Genomic DNA, 24,239 nt, shown 5'->3' with positions numbered 1-24,239 from the left:
AGACCATTAACACAGTTTTCCATAAGTGTGGGCAGATTCTTGACCAGTACCAGGTATGCATTTGCACACTAAATAATGTTAACCTTAGCTGCTCATACTTTAATCATGCAATGGGATACTCTAACATGATATGGCCATGTGGTTGTATTGTTACTATGATAAAGAGCTGCTTTTTGTGTGCAACAGCATTGTGAATCATTGTGCATGCAGTGTAAATGGTGCTGGCTTGGCTCTGACTATGGGCACTGTGTTTCTCAATATCCATGATTGTCTTTCCTTAAGGATCGATGACTAATTTTCCATGACAGTCATGCAACAGAGTCCTAGGCTGTAACATAAAACCCTTTGCTGCTCAGTGTGTACAGACGCTTGAAATGGCAACATTCTTGATGATTGTTTTCCATGGCAGATATTGGATGATGAACACTACATGCTTTCAATGCTGGAGAATAGAAACAACAATGAACTTAAAATTTCATAATAATTCCTATTGCTTATTTAATTATTTTACTTTATGAAGCAGGTTGTTGGGCTGGTCTATATATCATTTTTAGCCATGGCCGATACCAAGTAAACATTTAATGTGAGTTACATTTGCACATAAGGTATAATGAAAGAAAAGAGTAGTACGAGAAGAACATATGCCTTTGATTGACAGGAGAGTAATATCTACAGTATGTCACAACAATGATAATTCATGTTACAAAATAAACAGTGCAAAAAGCATGCATTCATAGAGTGTGTAGACTGATGACTGTACAAGTTCAGCAACTTACTATGAAGTAACACTAAGGTAAACTAAGGTATAATGGTAAAGTAAGTTACTTAATGCCAGGTTTTTAGCCAGTGTCAAAATGATGACCCTCATATTCTTTTGTAAGCACTACATTCTTGAAGATTTCTAATATTTTGAGGCAAATTTTGAGGCAAAGGGTTGCCTGATGCAGGAGCAAGTGTTGAGAAAAAATGTTCACCAGTTGTGGTGTGTGTCCTGTCAGCAATGCTGCATTGTCTATAGATAAGCAAATGTAATGTTTTATTTCTCAAGCATGCTTCTCAACCTCTTAGAGCAAGAAATGTGGACAAAGTCACAAACAATGGGAGGACAAAAGCTCATAAATACACTTTTTAAATATTGCTCTTACAAACTTAAAAGTTGATAGAATAACAGGTATTGCATTAGCATGAATATTCTGAAGGATATGACGTCTGAAACTCGTTTGGCTGCCATTATTTTCTAACTTCAGTCCTCAATAATTTGCCAGAAAACCATCATTTTATAAAAAATTGACCAAAAATATGAGGCAAAAATCTGGACATTCTGTGAAACTCTAAGCTGTTGAGAAGTATGTTTTGAAGCAGTTACTGACAGCCAGGTGGATTTTTTTAACAATGATTTTCTTTTGGCCCCCCCCTAGGGATATGAATCTGCATATCTTTTTAATTGCCAGTTGAAGGTCTTGGGTGTTCTCTGCTGAAATAGGTGTAAGTAGGGATAGGCAGTATTTTATTTTGGTAGCAGTTAAGTCAGTTGAACATTGTGTTTTATCAATAGACTAAACTGCTAAGCCTTCATTTTAAACATTGCTTTCATCAATTATCAGGTTTGTCAAATTTATGAGCGTTGCAGTGTCACCATTCAGTATTGTGTGTGCTTTGGGTTAAGGTAAGTGGGTCTGTGTGTTAACACTGGAACTTTTGGATATACCAAAAGTTTCAGCATAAGGGTTAGGAGTGTGTGTGCAAGTGTTTGTGGGTTAGGGTTAGAGTAAAGGCTAGGTAAGGGGATAGTTTTAGTGTTTTATGAGTGTGTGTGTATGTGTATTGTATGGGTAGCATGTCTAAGTGCCTTGTGCAGTGCTACTCTTAGGAAAAGGATTTTTTCATAATGTAAGGTGTAGGGTTGGGTGGTTGGTTATGAGGGGCAGGGGTAGCTTTATGTTTAGGGTCAGTGTTCCTGCAACACAATACCGGTGTGTTTTAATCCTAAACTTGTACCTGGCCCTGTCCCTAACTCTACTCATTACATTATGAAAAATACTTTCATCCCATGCAATGCCATCTCACACAGAAATAAAAGCCAGCATGTGAGATAAAATGATTTTCCATCACACAAGCTATCTTTCATCTTGCTCGATAATAAAAGTATTTGACAAAACAAACATTTACTATATATTTATAATATATGTATATATATATATATATATATATATATATATATATATATATATATATATATATATGGGTCTCTGGTTGAGACCATATGATTGAGTTTTTGAAAACTCGAAACTTTTGAATGGAGATTGTGAGATCAGGAAATTTACCCTTTTCCTCACTGAAATACTGTCTCAGAGTTGGTATATATAATTTGCAGGGGCTGTGGGGGATACAGCCCCTGCAAAAACTTAAACTTAAACTTAAAACTTAGTGCTTGCCCCCTGCAAAAACATAAAAAAGGTAGATTTTTGTGTTTTTTTTTATGTTTACGTTTTTGGAAACTCAATCATATGGTCTCAACTGTATGAATTCTGAGTTTCTGAAAACTCAATCATTGACATAGACTCATATATACTGTATATATATATATATATATATATATATATATATATATATATATATATATATATATATATATATATATATACACACACACACACACACACACACACACACACACACACATATATATATATATATGGATCTAGGACGTTTGCACGAGTGAGCAAACGTCCGAATCCATAATAACCAAACACACTTTAATGAAAGTGCTTTTATTGAAAAAGTGCTTTCGTTAAAACATGTTATAAAAAAAAATAAAACACTACATTTACATTTTAGCAGGGCAGCTTTGTCCCCTGCACCTCCCATGTGGAAGGCTATGCCCCCCACACCCCCCTACTTTAATATTCTCCCTCTGAGACCACACTACAATGGGAAAAAGGGAAATTTCCCTTACCCGCACAGTAGTATAGCCTCGGCAGCAGGCATACTCATGCGAAAGTGCTTCTTCGGTGAAAAGCACTTTCTTTCACTTAAGTATGCCCAGCCGTTTGGGTTTGGGTTGTTTGCTCAATCGAGCAAACGTCCTAGATATATATATATATATATATATATATATATATATATATATATATATACACACACACATGCCTGTATGTATGTATGCATTGCTTACTGTGTGACTCTGACCTTTCTAGATTGTGCCTGAAAAGGGACATTTGTGTCCATTTGGAATACTGAGTTAAAAAATTAACAAACCCGTAGGGTATATAGAAGAAGAGCCCATCTCTATACCAGAAGAATGCAAAGTTCCTGTAATCACGGCTGCACAGGTAAAACACACACTCTCCAAAGCCAAGAACACAGCATCCATGGGACCAGACAACATCCCAGGCTGCATTCTACATGAACTACAGAATGAACTGGCACCCCACCTAAGTACCATGTTCAATCATAGCCTCACCTCAGGCTTTGTGCCTGCTGAATGGTGCACAGCAATAGTTATCCCACTCCACAAGGGGGGAGCCACCACGGACCCCGGGAACTACTGCCCCATTAGCCTGACGAGCCTGGTCTGCAAGGCCATGGAACGTATCATCATGGAACTTATAAACAAAGACATTGGTAATCTCCAAACTCTGGATCCCACCCAGTTTGGGTTTGTAAAAGGCAGATCATGTCTCCTAAACCTTATAGACTTATTTGAGGCATTCACCAAAGCCGTAGACAAGGGTAAGGTGGTTCACACAGCCTATCTAGATCTTGCCAAGGCTTTTGACACCATCCCGCACTCTGGAATTATAGATAAACTCACTAAACTAAGTATAAATCCCTATGTCACAAGATGGATTGCCAACTGGCTCACTGACAGAACCCACAGTGTGAAAGTAGCAGACTCCAAATCCGACTTCAGATCAGTGACAAGTGGAGTACCACAGGGTTCAGTCCTGGGTCCTCTCCTGTTTGGTATCTACTTCTCTGAAGTACAGACTAACACAGAAGGTCTTTGGCTAATGAAGTTCGCAGATGATTGCAGACTAGGAGCCATAATCGAAACTCCTAATGATGTGGACATCCTACAAAAGGACCTCACTGAGACAGATGCCTGGTGTCAAAGCCATGGCCTCAAGCTCAATGCCAAAAATTGCATTGTCATCCCCTTTGGTAAAAACTTTGTACCCATGAACTACAACATAGGCGGTAGTATACTTAACACCGAAAGTGTGATAAGAGACCTTGGGACACAGGTGGACAGTAGTCTCTCCTTTGATAATCACATTATCACAGTAGTCAGGAAATCCTTCTACGTGGCACACCTCATCACAAAAGGTTTCTCATCCAGAAAAAAAGAGGTCATTGCTCCCCTCTACTCATCACTCATTAGACCCATTATAGAGTACAATGCCCCTTTTGGTATGTACCTCACAAGACATCTACAACAACTGGAAAGGCTGCAGAAATACCTCACAAAGAGGATTACCGGCTTCAAACAGATGCCCTACGCAGACCGTCTCAAAAAACTCCAGCTTTACTCGGTCACATATCACCTACTCAGTGGTGATCTCTGCCTAACATACAAAGCTATGTCAAACCCAGTGCTGTTGGACATGCTCCACTTAAAGAAATCCCAATCCCTCTGAGCTACATGCTCTAGGGACCTAAACCTTGTCACCACAATAAACAGAACATGCCGGAGGGATAGATTCCTGTCCCAGAGACTTCCCATACTCTGGAACAAACTACCTATCTATATCAAACAAAGCTCCTCATTAGCACTCTTCAAGAAAAATCTTGATGATTGGATGGGAGATAGGAAATTCACCCTGGGGATCACCTCTGTGGCTCTGCTCGACAGGGTCACAGGAAAATAATTTTCTTGGGTGGCAAAAGCCAGGGTACCTTTTTGGCTGGGCTTGTATAAGCCCTAGGGCCGGTAGCCTAGTACCTACCTATGAGATTCCCTGCTAACCAACATTACTGTTTGCTTCTTATAAGCAGATCTACAAAAAGCATCACAAAAGATTATTAATTTTGTGCATGAGTTTGAAGAGACTTAACAAGATCTATTCAGCTCCTTAGGCTAAATGTCCTACCATGCAAATATGTTCTTTTTTATGATTTTGTTGCCATTTAAATATTTTATCACTGATAAATGAAATCAGATATGATATGGCAGATACAGACTTCCCCATATATTTTTATTGCTTGAAATCTCTAAAATAACATGCTTGGACATGCAAAAGAGAAAAAAGCAAACTTCTCAACACTGCTGATCTCTGTTATGGGAGCTTTCTTTGGTGTTATGCAGCTGTAGAATATATAAGTTTGGGGGTATGTGTGAGGTGCATGGAAGAAAAGCTTGTTTTGATTTTCTGTATTTGGTTCTATTTTTTCCACATTTTCCTCAAATATGACTGAGCATTTGCAGTCTAATAGCCTGTATTATTATATTGCATTGCAGAAACCAAAAAAAGGGCTGCTTTATATCTTTTAGTATAGCATACCTTTATAATGATCCCTTGAGGCTGAATCAGATGTTAAACCATGTAAAAATTGTACAGAAAGCATAATCTTGCATGGTATGAATTAGTAGTCCCATTAAAATGACACCTAAGAAAGAATTATGCCAGTAATGCATACAACTGCAAAACCTTGAAACTTAGTTTCAAAGTGAAAGACTTAATCATCAAAGACAGTCCCTAGGATTCAATAAAGTCTGTATAGGTTTCATATAGAGCCTACATGCAGTATTACTGTGGAAGTGATGTTGCTCATTGTGCGGCATCATGCAATGCATATTAATGAGGTGTGGCGTGCCTCAGCAAAAGTTTTTCAGCTTGCAACAGTGTTGCTGGTCATGAAACCTCTTCATTGAATGGGGATATTATTTCTGTGTAAGGCTGCTGGCCACAAAAGCTTGAAAGCAAACACAGATAGCAATTCTGTGGAAGTCCTAGCAGCTGTGGTGCGTTAAATGTCAAAATGACCACCAGGACTACACAGATAGCACTGATTCTGCCCAAGGATAGTCTGACAGCACGGCATTTGCTTTTCCCTTTCTTTAGTTTTCTTCGTGTAAATTTTTTTAGCCACTGTTTGTGCAATGCACTGTGTAGTGCAAACACCAGAAGCGGAGAACCCAAGCACCATGTTTGTACAATGGTAGGCATTGTGAAACACTTTCAAACACTGTACGCACACCCAGTAAGCATGCAATTACTGGAATTGGTGGCAAAACACCGGGATATTAAGTGCCATTTCTGGAAAACCACATTCTACATTAGGGTTGATCTCTGGTACTCATGGCTGGTGTTTGTGGTGAGGAAGCTCGCTTTTGAGCTCAGAGGTGGGGTGTCCATGAGTCAAAATTGTTTGTTGGACTCAGAATCATGTGTCCTGGTTACTGCAGAGGGGCTATTCAGGCTCAGAATACAAATCTGAAGCATGGACTAGTGTTACCAGGTATTTAACCAGAGCTACAGGTATTCCCTGCACTGGTGAACAATGTTGACACCATTTTGACAACCTCAGGAGAAGGAAGAGGGATACCTTGACTTTAAGTGAAGAACAGTAAAGAAATGTTAGAGCAAATGCTGTGCTGTCATACAATCCTAAGCTCTGAATATCATGGTGTGACCTGTGATGTGCATGATACGTTTGGATTGGAAAATCCTGTAAGAGATATGTTAGAAAGTAATAATACACATTACAGTTTCTTACTTCACAACCCTCACAAGGGATACATTCTGACATATTAATGCTATCAACTGTTGAACTTTCCAAGGCCAATATAAGTTAAAGGTACAATGACCAGTTTAACACCACAACTGCAGATATACTAAGCAGGAAGATAACTATGTACTCTGAGCATCAGACACCAAGCTTTTGTCTCCCTGAATCCAAAACAAAGAAAGCAGGGATATGGCACAGTTATCATCCCACAGGGTGTTGTGGGATGGTCATTACAGAAAGAAGTTACAAAGGGGTGATACACATTGTGGTTTCTGAATTCTCAACCCTTACAATGGCATTGACTATAAAGTTGTGACATTTGGATGCCCTCAACTCTCTACATTTCCAAGGCCAATATAAGTCGTAAGTACAATAAACAGTTCTTCACCACAAATGGAGATACAATATGCAGTAAATTAGCTATGCACCCTGAGCTTCAGATACAGATTTTGTATCCCTGAATCAGAAGGGAAGAACACAGGGATATGGCACATTTATCATCGCTTGCACAGTGTATTGTGTGTTGGGGCACAAAAGGGCACAAAAGTTGATGAGTGTGTGTGTGTGTGTGTGTGTGTGTGTGTGTGTGTGTGTGTGTGTGTGTGTGTGTGTGTGTGTGTGTGTGTGTGTGTGTGTGTGTGTGTGTGTGTGTGTGTGAGTAAGAAGACAGACATTTGGACAAAACAACAAGTGGGCAGATAGAGAAAATCAATAACTTTTGTGTGTGTGTGTGTGTGTGTGTGTGTGTGTGTGTGTGTGTGTGTGTGTGTGTGTGTGTGTGTGTGTGTGTGTGTGAGTGTGTGTGTGTGTGTGTGTGTGTCCTCCAGGTGAAATTGGTGTATGAGTGTGTTCATTAACACAGCCACGCTGAGTGCTAGCTCTCTGTCTTGCTGTGTTGGACAGGTATGACCTGTGCATAGTAGAGGTGGCAGTTCATTGTTGTTGTCCCAATCATGAGAACCAGGAGTTGCACTGGCACGTTGATGGCCAGGACCATGCTCAGATATGTTACTGCTATCTGAATGTGACTACTATCTGCCGGATGAGGTCCCTTCACAGGAACACCCAAGACCATGAAACCATGGCCTGCCACTTCTGTGTGTGGACAGCACAGTTACTGATTTAGCAGTAGAAGTACTGCCACTATGGGAGCATGATCGGGTATGGCCACATTGACTGACAGCAAATGATGTGGCTGAACTAGACCCATGAGGATACAGTTCCCCTCCCAGCAGACATTCCATCACAGACACCCCTCAGTCCATCACAGACACCCCTTATTCCAACGTGTCATTCATCTGAGACAGTGAATCAGCAACACAGTGGGAGCAGTCATGCATATCAGACTGTGCCACATTCACAATCCTGAACATTTATTTAGAGGACCTATGGGAATGTGCCTGTGCCTCCATGATGGCCCTAAATATATGTTGAGTGGCAAGGGAAGTGACACCTGCACCAGGTGGAGAAGGGAGAGTAGGCCCCTTCTGAACACCTATATAAATCCTCCTGCGTGGCACCTCACCCAGACTTTGGCTACGGCCAGACTCAACAGACACTGAAGCCATAATATGAACCCATAATAGCTACACTTCCCTGATCAATGTCCTCATCCTTCACCTGTCCAAGATCTGTGGGGTCAGTGGACTGGGTAGGCATAGGCATACTGGCTGTGTCCAATGTAAATGCAGGGAATGGCTGTATGCCAACATCTGTGTGAGATTCAACCTCTGCACCACCTGACTGTGTCTTAGTGTGGCCACCATTATTGCCAGACTCTGCTGATACACTGACATCAGATGACACAGGGCCCACAGTTCCACTCTGAGAATTGCCTGTGATAAAAAACAAGTCACACAGGAATACATTAATACCGGCATTATTATAGTGCAATATATGCTAACAAAGTACCAGTGCTGCCACTATTACCAACAATACAGCAGTGCACACAACACACTTGAAATCAAACTCACACATATTTGTTTAAATTGAACAACAGAAATGACATCAAACTGTTTGGCTTACCAACTGCAGAAGGCAAGCCTTCCTGGAGGCTTGATGATCCTGAAAGGAGGTAAGCAAGAAGTAAAGGCAACAGCATCACAATCAACTATAACACAGGGGGTAATACATTTGCTGCTTTATAGTTGCAGTAAATAAGCATTTAAACAAATACATGACAACTCTAAGCTATGCTTATAACAGTATAAATCTTCAATCTCTCCAACCAAATAAATGTAAGTTACACAAAATTAACATATTCATTTAACTTTATTAAATATACAGCAGTATTCAACAGTTCAGATAACAAGGCCTATCTTGGGATGTGGTTGGTATGTCCAACATGCTGGCACCCACATCTAGCACATGGTGAACTTCAGTTTCCTGTTAGCTTTCTGTGGTCCTTAGATCAACTAGCCACTGCTCATGGGGGTCAGTGATGGTTCCCTTGCAGGGCCTCCACTTGTACCCAAGATGTTGCAACCTGCTGCAGCTGCTCTCCTTCTTCTAGCAGTGATCATATCAGTGGCCCTGTGGAGTGGCACACTTGTCCATAAGTTGGTCATGACCACCCACGACATTCACATCAGCAACAATTTGTTGCCATAGTATGAGCCTACGACCCACAGCTTCTCATCCCTTGTACAGGAGGAAGGCACCATGGTGCTGTTAACTATCAATTATTACATTGTTTTTGGCATCTAAGACGAGTCTTAGATGCTGATTCACATGTCTTGATGGCATGAATGTATATGGCCTACAAGAAAACAGACATATAATACAAACAAGTATCACCCAACTACAAATTATTGTTTACATATCCAACAGAAAAGGAAACCAGTTAGTATTACCCACTGGTAAAATATAATACAATCTACAGATGTGAAATACTAAGAACAGGCAGGATGCAAAACAAGGAGTGTAACAAGAGCAAGATATCCTTGTTAATACTGTAACAGTAACTCATCTTAGCCCCACCTCCCAAAACAACATGCAATTGATCCTTTTGGCTAACAAAATATCTTTGAAATGCTACAAGTGCTGTCAAAGGACATGTCCCTGAAACATTTCTACATATTTCTCACACAGCAGTCATTTCCATTTATTTTAATGTCTAGCCAGTCATGTCTACCTCTGAAATAGCTGGACAAATATGGCCATGACATCAGTACACTTGTAAGTAAAGGATACAGATAACAGTGCAAAACCCTGTGCTTCACATTATTGTTAAATACATTCCAGCATATGCAGTATGTAGATGACAAAATGGATCCATACCTTATGAGAATGCGTACTCCTTTGCAGAGATAACATGTGGAAAATGCTTGCTGTCAATGTTCCAAACATATAGAACTAACATCAGCTTGTCTAGCTACAGGGTTGCCTTTTTATATGTTGTACATTGTTAATGGATTGCAGCTGTGAGTAATTACTGCTTGGAAGGGGGGAATCACAACAGCATTGCAGGCTGCCTTACTTACACTAGGTGTGTCAGCTTAGATCTATAAAGTGTTGCATGTAAAGTTGGAAATGTGAGTAAGCACCACACAACTCATAGGTTATTTCCTTTAATATCCAAGCTGGCCTTCATTTCTTGACAGTTGTATATTATATTATTTTCAATTCATATCCTCACACATTTTAAGGATGATGATATAGAATGGGTTACACAGTGCATGTCTCAGACATGCATGACTGGTTCTACAGTGTTGTCCATTCACTGCATCGGATGAATGAGAAGTGGAAATGAGGGGAGTCTGTGATGGACCGAGGGGTGCCTGTTATGGAATGGGCAGTGTCTGTGCTGGAATGTCTGCTAGGAGGGGAACAGCATTCTCATGAGCGTAGGTCAGCCACATTATCTGCTGTCAGCCAGTGTAGCCATTTCTGATCACTCTCACATACTGCCAGTACTTCCAGTGCTCCATCAGTGAGTGTGCTGTCCACACACAGATGTGGCAAAACATGGAGGTCATGGTCGTGGGTGTCTTCATGAAGGGAGCTAGTCCAGCAGACATTAGTCACTTTTTGGTAGTAGCACTGCATCTTACTGTGGCCCTGGACATCAACTTGCCAGTGCTACTCCTGTCAGAGCCAGTTCTCCTGGTTTGGGATGCCAATGATGAACTGCCACCTCTACTATGCGCAGGTCACACCTGTCTAACAGAACAAGATGTAGCATGAGCACAGAGTTTGGCTGTGGCTACACACACACACTCACACAGCTATTTCACCTGAAGAACCCCTATAGATACACATGCCATTGTCATTCTTTAGTCTCACTGGGCATTTGTTGTATACATATGTCTGACTTTTTCTCTTTGCTCCTCACATACACTCACTGACCTTGTGTGTCAGTCTAGGCTTCCTGCCCCCTACCTCCCCAACAACATAGTCTGCAAATGATGATAACTGTGCCATATGCCTGTTGTTTATCATTTGGATTGAAGGATACAAGCACCTTCTGCCTGATATCCATAGTGTATAGGTAACGTATTGCATAGTATATCTGCATTTGTGCTGTTTAAGTGGTAATTGTACCTTGAATATTTGTTCTCCTTGAAAAGTTCAACAGTTTATAGCATCAAAATGCCACAACCGTATACTGATTTTACCTGTGAAGTTTGTGAAGTAAGAACCTGCAATGTGTATCATTAATTTCTAATTTCTCTCTTTAAGGATTTCCCAGTACAAACATATGCTGCACATCATAAGTCACACCATCATATTCAGATATTAGGATTGTATGACAGCACTGTAGTGAAACCTGATCAGAACAGTAAAACAGTATAATGATCTAACTTGTATTACCCTCACCAGACACATACAAATGAATGGACCACAGGCCTTTCTCATCAACATAACACAGAGGCTACAAACCATTCCATGATGTATGTGGATAGATTAAAAGCCATGTCACTGTAATCAGTGTGGTATAGGATGAGGTCACATCTGCCTAACCTCCAGCCCACTGTCTGACCATGGCCTGTTGGGATTACTCCAGATCCAAACCTATCATTTAGCTCATGACATAAGCAGAGTCTGTTGAGGCCAGAATAAGTGTTCTACATGTTGGTGTAAAAGGCTGTCAGTAATGTCAAACAACAGCTAAGGGATCCAAACCTATCATTTAGCTGATGACATCAGCAACATCTGTTGAAGCCAGAATAAGTGTCCCACATGCTGGTGTAAAAGGTTATCAGTATTACCAAGCAACAGCTAACAGACACACCCAGTTGACTACAGTGAGAATAGAACCCCTACCTATCTAAGTACAGAGATGACAGAACACAGTCCTTTACACAGGCTCCACAGCTCAAGTCTGACATGGAGTGTATCAGACAACACTTTATAGCTAATGACATCAGCAGTGTCTTTTAAAGACAGAATAAGTGTCCCACATGCTGGTGTAAAAGGCTGTCAGTAATGTCAAGCAGCAGCTAGGAAACACACACACACACACACACACACACACACACACACACACACACACACACACACACACACACACACACACTTGACTGCAATGATGAGAATAGTTCCCCTAGCTATCTAAGCACAGAAACTGCAGAACACAGTACATAATGCATGCGCCACAACACAAGTCTCACTTTTACAGGAGTGTAGGTGAACTTATAGTAGATAACATCAGCAGGCCATATAGGATACACTAGATTGAAAGGGCTGCATGAAATGGATGTGTAGGCTTGTGCTGGTATCAAAATACTGACAATCCATGCCCTTGGAGAAGTAACTGTATGATACCGCATCTACTCTGCTGACTAGACAGTCACGCACACCCACAGTTAACTGCAGTGATATTAGAATCCCTACCTATCTAGGTACAAAGTCTACAGAACTCAGTACTTAACACAAAAGCCATGGCACAGGTCTGACTTTTACAGGAGTGTAGGTTAATTTATAGTAGATGACATCAGCAGGCCATGTGGGAGACAAGATATTGGGAGGACTGCAGGACATGCATGTGCAGGCATCAAAATACTGGCAATCTATGCCCTTCAAAGGGGGGTTAACTGTAGGATGCCAGGTTTCCTCTGCTGCCTAGCCACCTCTGCTGCCTAGCCACACAAACACACGCAGTTGACTACAATGAGAATAAAACCCCTACAAATCTACATGCACAGATGACAAAACACAGTACTTAACTCAAGCACCACAGCACAAGTCTGACTTCTACAGGAGTGCAGTTGAACTTATAGTAGATGGCATTAGCAGGCTATGTGGGAGACAAGAGGTTGGGAGGCTGCATGAAATGGATGTGTAGGCTTGTGCAGGTATCAAAACACTGGCAATCTATTCCCTTGGAAAAAACTGTAGGATACCATATCTCCTATGCTGACTAGAAATATACACACCCAGTTGACTGCAGTGAGAATAGAACTCCTATCTATCTCAGTTCACAGACTGCAGAACACAGCACTTAATGCAGGTGCCATGACACAAGTCTGATTTATGCATGAGTGCAGGCGCACTTATAGTAGATGACATCAGCAGGTCATGTGGTGCACAACAGCTTGAGAGGCCTGCCTAGAAACATAGCTTTATAGTATTATATGAGGCTAGTAGCCTAATAACACTAATAGCACTGGGTTGTTTAGAAGACTAGCTGTGTACATAGCAACCCTTATTGAGCATATTTGGATGTTTGAGTTTAACACAACAAGTTAGTGGCACCACCAACTGGCCCTGTCCATGATGGGGCACAAAATATTATATATTATACTTTGTAGTGTGGTTGATATATGTGTGGAAAAAGTACTGAGACACCAGTGTTTTAATGTTTGGTGGTGTGTGTGTGTGTGGGGGGGACGGGACGACAACACATGAATGTATTTGCAAATATGTGATATATAGTTAGATTGGGCCCTTGGTTTATGTTTCCATATGTAGTTTGATGTCAGATAAAGGAAATGGTGAATAACCACCAATAATGAAGCATGACATATACAGTCCCATAGTGCAGTGAGTACCTGGTTTATTCGATGATGAACAAAGTGTATGTTCATGTGACATACACCTGTTTTTGCATGGATAATCAGTGTGTAAATGTGGGCCACATTACAAACATGTGATAGTTCCATCTGTACTCCAGGCCTGTCTTTTGTGATGTCCAAGAGCATTAATTGAATATATTTGGTTTATATTTGTTGTTGTTTACTTCCTTGGTGGTCTGGTTTGTCCTGTTTCCACAATGCAGAGCTTAGAGCAAACCAAATGAGCACAACCAAACCTGTAATGTATTTGTTGTCTGGTAAACTTAATATGAATAAGAAACTAGAAAAAAGGAGAAATACATGAAATGAGGAAAACCAATGTATGGCATATACAGTAGATAGTGATAGTACACATGTGAAATTTCTACATAGCTTGTGATTTGAGCTCTCACACCAGTGCATCTTCAGAAAACAGGATGGATGTCTTTTTCCTATTTGCTGCAGAAACAACTTCGCAGCAAAGGACTCAAGTCATTCTTCACACAACCAACTGCAATTGAATGCACACTGCTATCAAACCATCAGCTGTTATTCGTACATTTAATTATCATTATTATATTTGGATGTAGTGCACTTACTCAGCATACAACCTGTAATGGTTATGCTTGCAAATATACAGATGTGTCTTACATTTCTGTGTTTCTTGGTAATTCATCACTTATCCGAACAGTAGTGTGAGACATGCAGTGTGTAAGCCATTCAATATTTCTGGTCTTAAATTGTGTGAGGATATTAACTGGGGGAGTTATATGATAAGCAGTTGCCAACAACTGAAGGCCAGGTTGGAAGGCACACACAATCATGTACTGCTCTTTTGGGAGTAGCATAGATGAGTTACTGTTATGGCACAAACAATGCTCTTTTGGGGGATCAAAGCTCAGTTACTCTTATGTCATAAACAAGCATAGCCTGTTCTTTTGGTGGGGAGCAAAGGTGAGTTACTCCTATGGCACAAACAAGGGTACAATACTCTTGTTACTTTCCTTGTTCTGCATTCTGCCTGTTGTTTGATCTTGGGAAGGGTTGTGAAGTCAGAAACTGCAATCTGTGCCATTACTTTCTAACTTCTCTCTTTAATGATTTACCAGTACAAAGGTATGGTGCTAAAGTGAGGGCATGCACTGATCATCAATACTTTTGATAGGGGTGACTGTGCGAATCTTTGATGCCTGAGGCCAAAGATTTACTAATGAGAACATAAAAGTAAAATCATTGCTCTGTTGTCATATGTTAAGGTAGTTTCCATAGAAATCCAACAATATTTACTTGATTACTGTACCAATTTAAATATACAAGAATATGCCATAATATTATTAAAGAATACACTCTAGGTTCTGGACTTACCTTGCAAATGCAGCAGCTGACACAATTTTAGTTCAGGGCTGACTCTGTCTTTTCCAAAAAGTGCACAGTCAATACACAGGGAGGTAAAAGTTGTGTGAGTATGTATGTGAGGAGGAGAAAGGTATCAGGCATTTAGGTGCTCAGTGAATGTGCTGTGCATTGTCTCTTAGCCAAAGCAAGGGCATACTGAATATGCCTACGTCTGCCTCCAGTCACAGCAGCTGGTGGTTCCCCCTCTGAGTCCTCCTCTGACAGTGGATGTGGTGATTTAGGAGTTGGTGGGGGGGGATGTGTGTCCCTTCCCCTTGCAGATCCTGCAGGTTCAGATTGTGTAACATTGCACATACTATGAAGATTTGTGTACATGTGGATGGATTATATTGCAGGGCTCCACCAGATGTATCTGGGCACTGTAACTGTGACTTCAGCAGCCCAAACACACATTCTATGATGTTTCTGGTTTTAGTTTGTGCCTCATTATGGCTTTCTTCCATGGCTTTGTGTGCACTTCTGATGGGTGTCATCAGCCATGTTTACAGTGCATAGCCAGCATCTCCCAGTAAATGGCCCTGTAGGATGTCCCCCCTAGCAAACATCTGGTACAGCTGTGATGTGTGCCAGATATGGGAGTTATGATAACTGCCAGGGTTTCTAGCACACACATTCAAGACAATTCCCTGCACATTGCACATGACTTGGCAGTTGATGGAGTGGTATCCTTTGTGGTTAATGTAGATTCTACTGTGTTCACCAAGTGGTGCCTTGATGTGTACATAAGTGCAATATATGGCACCCAGTACTTCAGGGTAGTGTGCTACCTGGTAAAAATGTTGCATATTGATGGCCCTCTCTTCAGAACAATGGGGAAAACATATGTCATCACTGGTATGTATGAGTATTGCATCCAGGAATTTGTGGAGGATTCTGGATGCTGATGCCTGTATAACACCCATTATGTTCCCAGTTGCTCTTTGAAAGGTACCTCTAGCTAATATTATAAGATTTACGCATACCTTAGTTTTCATTGGGATGGGTTCTCCCTTGGTTGGCTCTGGCTCAGAGTTGAGGGTGGCAGACCTCACAGAGATATTGTAATGTGTCCCTGTCCATCCCTTCAAGATCCTACTTCAGCTGTTTCCATAGGATCAGATTGTGTAGGATTGCACATACTGTGAAGATTTGTGTACATGTACATGGATTATACTGCAGGGCTCCACCAGATGTATCTGGGCACTGGAACTGTGACTTCATCAGCCCAAACACATGCTCTATGATGTTTCTGGTTTGAGTGTGTGCATAGCCAGCATCTCCCAGTAAATGACAATGTAGGATGTCCCCTCTAGCAAACATCTGGTATAGCTGTGATGTGTGCCAGATATGGGAGTCGTGATAACTGCCAGGGTTTCCAGCACACGCATTCAAGACAACTGAGCATTACAAATGACTTGGCAGTTGATGGAATGGTATCCCTTGTGATTAATGTGCATTCTACTGTGATCACCAGGTGGTACCTTGATGTGTACATAAGTGCAATCTGTGGCACCCAGTACTTCAGGGTAGTATGCTACCTGGTAGAAATGTTGCATACTGATGGCCCTCCCCACAGAATGATGGGGAAAACATATGTGCTCACTGGCATGCATAAGCATAGCATCCAGGAATTGGTGGAGGATCCTGGATGCTGATGCCTGTGACACATCCATCATGTCCTCAGCTGGTCTTTGAAAGGTACCTGCAGCTAATATTCTAAGGGCTACACATACCTTAGTTTTCACTGGGATGGGTTCCCCTTGGTTGACTCTGTCTCAGTGTTGAGAGTGGCAGATCTCACAGAGATCTTGTAATATGTCCCTGTCCACCCTGTAGTGCTCTATAATCTCCAGGTCATGCAGCATCTGATAAGTTACCCTGGGACTGAGCACTCTTTTCCTTCTCGGGCTAGGCCTATTGTCACTAGCAGCAGTAGCACTGGCTTCAGCCTGTAGCACATACATATGGAGCAAAGCTGTGGCAGCCCCTAGCATTGTTTTCCTTTAACATTTCCTTGTCTCTACTCGAATGGTATTGAAGCATTCAGGAAAAAACAGAATGGAGGCTGCACGTATGCTTTATAGCTTGTTAAATAGCTCCGCCATCCCAAAAGTGACCTGCTTATGCTGTAATTAGCACCTATAAAACACACCTGCTGCTTAACTGAGTGTGTTAACTCTATTGTTGCTCATTAGTGCACTATGTGCACCTCCATGCACTTATGAGTAAATAAGCTAAACACAGGCAATATCGTTATTACTGTCCTCCATTCCCATGGTATCACACAAACATGGAGCACAAAAAGTGATTTAAAGTTTGCACACCCTGTTTTAGAATCCAGGACCATCTGTACTCCAACCCTACACATACATATTCTGACAGAGGAATAGTTACATGTCAAGCATAGAGAAACCTGCTATTCATTCCTCCATTTCCATTGACTGCACTAAGTGCTGCATGGCACAAACAATGACAAAAATAATTAAAATATAACTTAAAGCAGACAGAAATGGCACATTTTAACAAAAATAAAGAGGATGAAACAGAACTTGTGAATTGTGCACTGCTTATATGCACTTTCACCCTTCACAGACCTACATGTACACCTCTGTAAGTGCACCCTGACACACACCCCTGATGTCATCATTCACTGTTGCCATCCATTGAAAACAAACACTATAAAAGTGCCTACATGAAGTGAACTTCCCTACACAGTTACACTTTTTTTGCAATTCAACAATTCTAATGAGTTTTGACCTAATTTGCATCTTCACTGTGCTGACAGCCCTGAATCTCCATGATTGGTAACCATGTAAGCAAGGAAACTGAAAGGGAGCCCAATGTTGTAAACACAAGGGAGGGTAATATTTTGCTATATATCTGCACAAAGGAGTGCAGATTTTGATAACATTTGACTGTATTCCATCAACTACATACTGCATATGCTTACATGACAGTATGAATAATCAGTTACATGGGGTTTTCACACATTACTTACGAGTATATTTTTCATTTGGAGGTGGGGGAGCGAAGCTGCATGTATGTCATGCCACTTAAAAAGATTGTTGATATTGTTACTCTACTTTTTTAGCATCCACCCTGTCCAATAATGTCATAATGTGTCCGCTGTTACATGTTAAGGTCAGTTCTGTACAAATTTAATAACTTTTACTTGCTCTTGTTTCCATGTAGACTTTTCCCGTGGCTGTATATGAAAGTTTTCGAATACACAGGCAACACAAGCACAGAGTATACACGGTTGTTTTACAGCTTGTTGAATCACTCCACTATGTTGGTTTGCTTTGGTGCCATAAAATTCAGCTACTTATACTGTAATTTGCATGCCACGGAACTTGCCATGTTTGCTCATGAGTGTGCACCGCTACACAGAGATTATTGAATCTAAAACTTTTTGTGGACATGCGATGCACACATGGTAAAAAATGACAATGTAGGCTTCATTGAATCCCCCCATGTGTTATACCATGCACAGTTGAGTTGGAAATATTTGTTTGATGGTGATAAAAAAAAAATCTCGAATTACTTGAATAAGCAGATAAGCATGGAACGATGGCTTCAAAAACTGTACAAAATTCCTTGGTGTGGTATTAGACTGAGCCATCCTTCTCAGCTGAACCACAGTCTGCATGTCAGAAGCCTCTTAAGATAGTTGTCATGCATACTGAGTTAGGCAGCATGGAAATGGTATGCGATGCTTTCCTCCCACATTTTGTGCACAATTGATCTTGGCAACCTCATGTGTACATCAGTCAGGTGTGTTTAGCCATAAAACCTTGTACATGGCCAAGAAATATTTTACAGAAATATAAAGCTTTGTTTGCATATATTGCAAGAAAACTAAATTAATTGCAATGATGCATGTTTTGTAGCTTACTGTAGCTGCACATATTACCTGCAGTAAGTGACTGCATGTCTGTTCTGCACTGTGCTAGGGAAACAATCAGATTTATAATATTCTGTATTTATGAAGATGGCTTGCCCATGGGATGTGAATTTTATCTGGTGGCTACCTATGTTAGTGGGTGTAAACAACAGGCTGCACCAAGTCACAAGCTATTTATAATGAGTATTGGTGTAAGGTGTTTGGACTTAGTAAATAATCATTTTTTGGACTACTGTTGGCCACTCTTTCTAACATTAATGAGAAAGAATTACATTTAAACACAAGGATTTCTGAATCTGACTCCAAATCATCTTCAGTGCAATACTTTTCAGATTATTTCTGGATTAAGCAGGTGATCAGTGAATGAATGAATAAATAAAATAATTAATCAATGAAAACTAAATTGAACATTCCAGCAGTCTCATTCTAAATCCGATATTTAAGCTGTTCCAAGCTGTGAAAATTTTACTTTTTCAAAATGTTATCAGTGGCATTCTTACATATTTTTAAAGCAAAGCTGGAAATGCCAAATATTCTCCCAGAATACAATAAGACCTCTTCAGATATTCTTACATTACCAAGTTAAACATTCAATACTGTATAAATGATGCAATAAATATAAATGATGCAATAAATATATTAAAATGAGAATGAGACTAGCCTGGCTTTCATTTAAGTCAGACAGCATGCATAATGTGCACTAAGCAAACTGTTACCAACTAGCTAATAAAAACTCATGTTGGTTGTCTGGTTCAGATCCTGGATGGGCCTGTTTTGTGGGAAATCTTCATTCCTTTCTATTCTACAGTGATGTCTTTGCTGTGATCACTGTTTTTCTTCCATGTCCTTGGAACAAGCTGAAAGATGAACTAGGGAACCATTAAACTGTCAGTAGATATATTTACAAAATGTGTGTGTGTGTCTTTATGTCTGTATGCATGGATTCCTATTACGTTATCGAATCACTAAATGCCGAATGGTCAAATACTTGAAATGGCCATTCATCGAAGTGTGTTTTGTAGTATCGCGGTACAGTGGGGAATGGAATCTTAGCCCTTTCCCCACTGTAGTGCAACCTCTGAGTTGGTATATATAATTAGTGGGGGGTGTTGGGGGTGCAGCCTCCCACAACAAACGATTCGATGAACGGCCATTACAAGTATTTAGCCATTCGGCATTTAGTGATTCGATAATGTAATATAGACCCGTATGCACACACATCCTGTGACTGACTAGCATCTCATTCAGAACTGGATCACTACTTTGCATTTATTCAGTTGCATTGTAGGTTCCAGTTCCTCCAAGACTCTGAATAAGAAAAAACAGGTAGCAGGAATTGAATCAATGACTGAAGAATGAATGTGTAACAAAAAAACGTGATGTTGACTTGGGTTCAAGTAGTGGCCCTAGCACTTGAGTTGTGGGAAAGTCCAGGATGGGAGGGACCTACTGATGCTAGCTTGTGCATCCTAAGTGAAGGATGTAGTCAGTGTGCTCTATTGCTGATAACGTCTGTTAAATGAGGGTTTTCAGTGTGCAGCACTGAGAATCAGAGATCAGTGCTCAGTAGTAGAGAAGTTGTACATGTTTTATATCATCTGGTGTACATATACAAAAAATGGGCATGTAAATTAGTCAGGAAGTACAGTGAGACGAATTACATCAAACACCTGTAAAGGATTTAGGTTAATAATGCAAAAACTCTGAATGCCTTAAAAGATTGCCCTCCAGTACCTGACTATTCCAACCAACCTAGAAACTAATAATAAGTTACTGGCAACTATGTCCTCTCTGGAAGAAGGAGTCTAGCCTAGAGTGTGATGCAACATCCCAAAGGACGTAATGACATACGTGAGGGAATGGGTCAATAGACTGTTGGAGAAATTGCTGGTCAGAAAGTCCAGGTGGAAGGGATCAATCAATCACTCACTCAATCAATCAATCAATCAATCAATCAATCAATCAATCAATCAATCAATCAATCAGTCAGTCAATCAGTCAATCAATAAACAGATAAATGGAGTAGCTGATCAGTTTGTGAACAATTTTTTCAAGGCGTTTGGCTCCAATTTTTTATAATAATATTGCACTGCATGCCAGTTCTGTTTGCACAAATGTTTCACAGAATCAAATGTCACTTTTGTGATTGTTGTAGTAATTCTGCAAAGTGAATACATTTAGGGTGAGCTCTCTGGTTTGGATGAGGATTAAGTCTGATGTTTTGTTTGCTTTCAATATTATGGTTAATATTACAGGTGCATTAGATTTACAGGTGCAGTTAACTTAAGGATTTGGGTTAGGATAAGGATCAGGATTAGATATAGCGCTTGAGAGAGGAAGTATGCCTACTGTTGTGTCATGTATGTTTGGACATGGAAAAGGAGATTTTTTCTGTCTGAAAAAATACTGTTTATATATTGTAACTCCTTGATTTTCGTTGCTTGTTGTTTATCCATCCCCATCTCCACCAAAATGCAACTATCGGTCTACTTTCCCCCAACTCCCTTTTATCATCCCTCAGTAGCATAATTTCTCCGTTGATAGTAGTCTTGGATGTGACCTTTGAATGTGCAGGTCTGCTGATATTTCAGAAAGCAGGCCTTTGCAATTACTAACTCCTAGAGTCAGAAACCAGTGATTCATATGTGAAATGACAGATGGATGCTGAAAGCTGTCATTCCCTGGTGGCCAGTCAGGATCCCTAACAGAACGAATAACTTGTTAAGATATTTGCTGTCACAAAACATGTCCCTGCAAATCATGTTCTAGACATCCTGTCTCTCTGTCTTTTTTTCAGATTTCAACCTACAAGGCCTTAGTCAGAGTTCATGCAGACAGCACTAACCCCCTTACCATATCCACGGGATAGCAGAGCTAGCCAATAGGCACCTAATCCTATCCCACTATCCTATCCCATGGCCTCAAGCTCAATGCCAAAAAGTGCATTGTCATCCCCTTTGGTAAAAACTCTGTACCCATGAGCTACCACATAGGTGGTAGTCTACTTAACACTGAAAGTGTGATAAGAGACCTTGGGACACAGGTGGACAGTAGTCTCTCCTTTGATAATCACATCGCCACAGTAGTCAGGAAATCCTTCTATGTGGCACACCTCATCACAAAAGGTTTCTCATCCAGGAGGTTATTGTTCCCCTCTACTCGTCACTCATTAGACCCATTATAGAGTGCGTCTCTTTTGGTATGTACCTCACAAGACATCTACAACAAGTATAAAGGCTGCAGAAATACCTCACAAAGAGGATTACCTGCCTCAAATAGATGCCCTACGCAGACCGTCTCAGAAACTCCAGCTTTACTCCATCGCATATCGCCTACTCAGAGGCGATCTCTGCCAAACATATCAAGCTATGTCAAACCCAGAGCTGCAGGACATGCTCCACTTAAAGAAATCCCAATCCCTCCAAGCTACATGCTCTAGGGACCTAAACCTTGTCACCACAATAAACAGAACATGCTGGAGGTATAGATTCCTGTCCCAGAGACTTCCCATACTCTGGAGCAAACTACATATCTATATCAAACAAAGCTCCTCATTAGCACTCTTCAAGAAAAATCTTGATGACTGAATGGGAAATAGGAAATTCACCCCGGGGATCACCTCTGTGGCTCTGCTCGACAGGAGCACAGGAAAATAATTTTCTTGGGTGGCGAACGTCAGGGTACCTTTTTGGCTAGGCTTATATAGGCCCTAGGGCCAATAGCCTAGTACCTACCTATGAACCTATGAACTTGATGTATTATCAAAGCTAGATCATCAGTGGTACAGATGAATGCCTTATTAATGCACCAAAGGGCTAAAGAAATTATTTTATTTATTTGTATTTTGTATATCTTCAGTGAATATGATAAAGTAATAATAAGTTAATGAATTTTCTGTTTTTCCTGTTGGTTTTCAAATAGATTTCCTAGTCCCACCATAAAAAGTAACATATGATATCCTAGGAATTAATAAACTCATTAGAGTTAATCGGTGTGGACTGTGATACAAATACTTCATATATAAGTACTTGACATTACATCCATAGATTTGTCAGAGCTGTTTTTGTCTTGTAAATTACTACATTATCTTATTTCTGCACATAAATATGAAAATTATTAACATGCTTCTAGCCTCTATAATAGACAAAATGTCATTGTTTCTGCATTATTACCTAAACGTGATATAGCAGGCTATCATGAACAGGTCACAAAAGCAAAAGGAAATGATTATATGCACAAAATTCAGTAGGGTCAGCTAACAGGGACACATTAATAAACAAAAAGACTGAGTACCCAAACAAAAAACCCACACAGCTATGAGGGCAACATGCAGCACACTTACAGACAATAGCCAGAGTTCACCCCTAATCCTCAGACCTTGGTGACATGAGGCAGGAGCCTTATCCACAAATCTAGCATTCTAGCTAGAATATGCATCTCTGGGGTAAATGTGTTTATTTGTATCGTTATTTTTTTATTTGCAATACAGCATACTCAGAAAGTATTCAACTGAACAAAAGTTATAATATTGGTGATTAAAAAAGTAAAAAAAGTCTCTATCACTCTGTAACAGCAACAAAAATATACGCCATATACATTTCTGTATTTGTTTTGCCATTTTCTCTCAGTGCTAGACACACATAAAAATGCAGTTTAACCCCCCCAGGCTCATTATTACCATAATTTGACATTATACTCATAGGTTTTTCTTTGAAATGGCACCAAAGCAAAAAAAGTGCATAGCCAGGATTTTTGGAATTGCACACCAGTTTCCAGAATGGAGCCACCTTCCCTGACAACTGTCCTCAACTCCAAAAAGTACAGACAGAAAAAGTAACTAAATAAATAAATAAAATTTAGACAACTAGGTATGAAGAAAAAAGATCCATTTAACCAAACATGCAAGAAAAGACTATTATAGACATACAATTTTAATTTAAATGTTCTTCTTCTTCTTACGGCTGTTCCCGTTAGGGATCGCCACAGCAGATCATCTGTTTCCATTTCTTCCTATCCTCTGCATCTTGCTCTGTCACACTGACCACCTGCATGTCTTCTCTCACCACATCCATAAACCTTATCTTAGGCCTTCCTCTTTTCCTCTTACCTGGCAGCTCCATCCTTAGCATCCTTTTCCCAATATACCCAGCATCCCTGCTCAGGACATGTCTAAACCAATGTAATCTCACCTCTCTGGCTTTGTCTCTAATATA

This window comes from Protopterus annectens, chromosome 5.part0 (genome assembly GCF_019279795.1).
Source record: "Protopterus annectens isolate FY-2018-M chromosome 5.part0, PAN1.0, whole genome shotgun sequence".
Taxonomy (NCBI): domain Eukaryota; kingdom Metazoa; phylum Chordata; order Ceratodontiformes; family Protopteridae; genus Protopterus; species Protopterus annectens.
Note: the sequence above shows the minus strand (reverse complement) of the source record.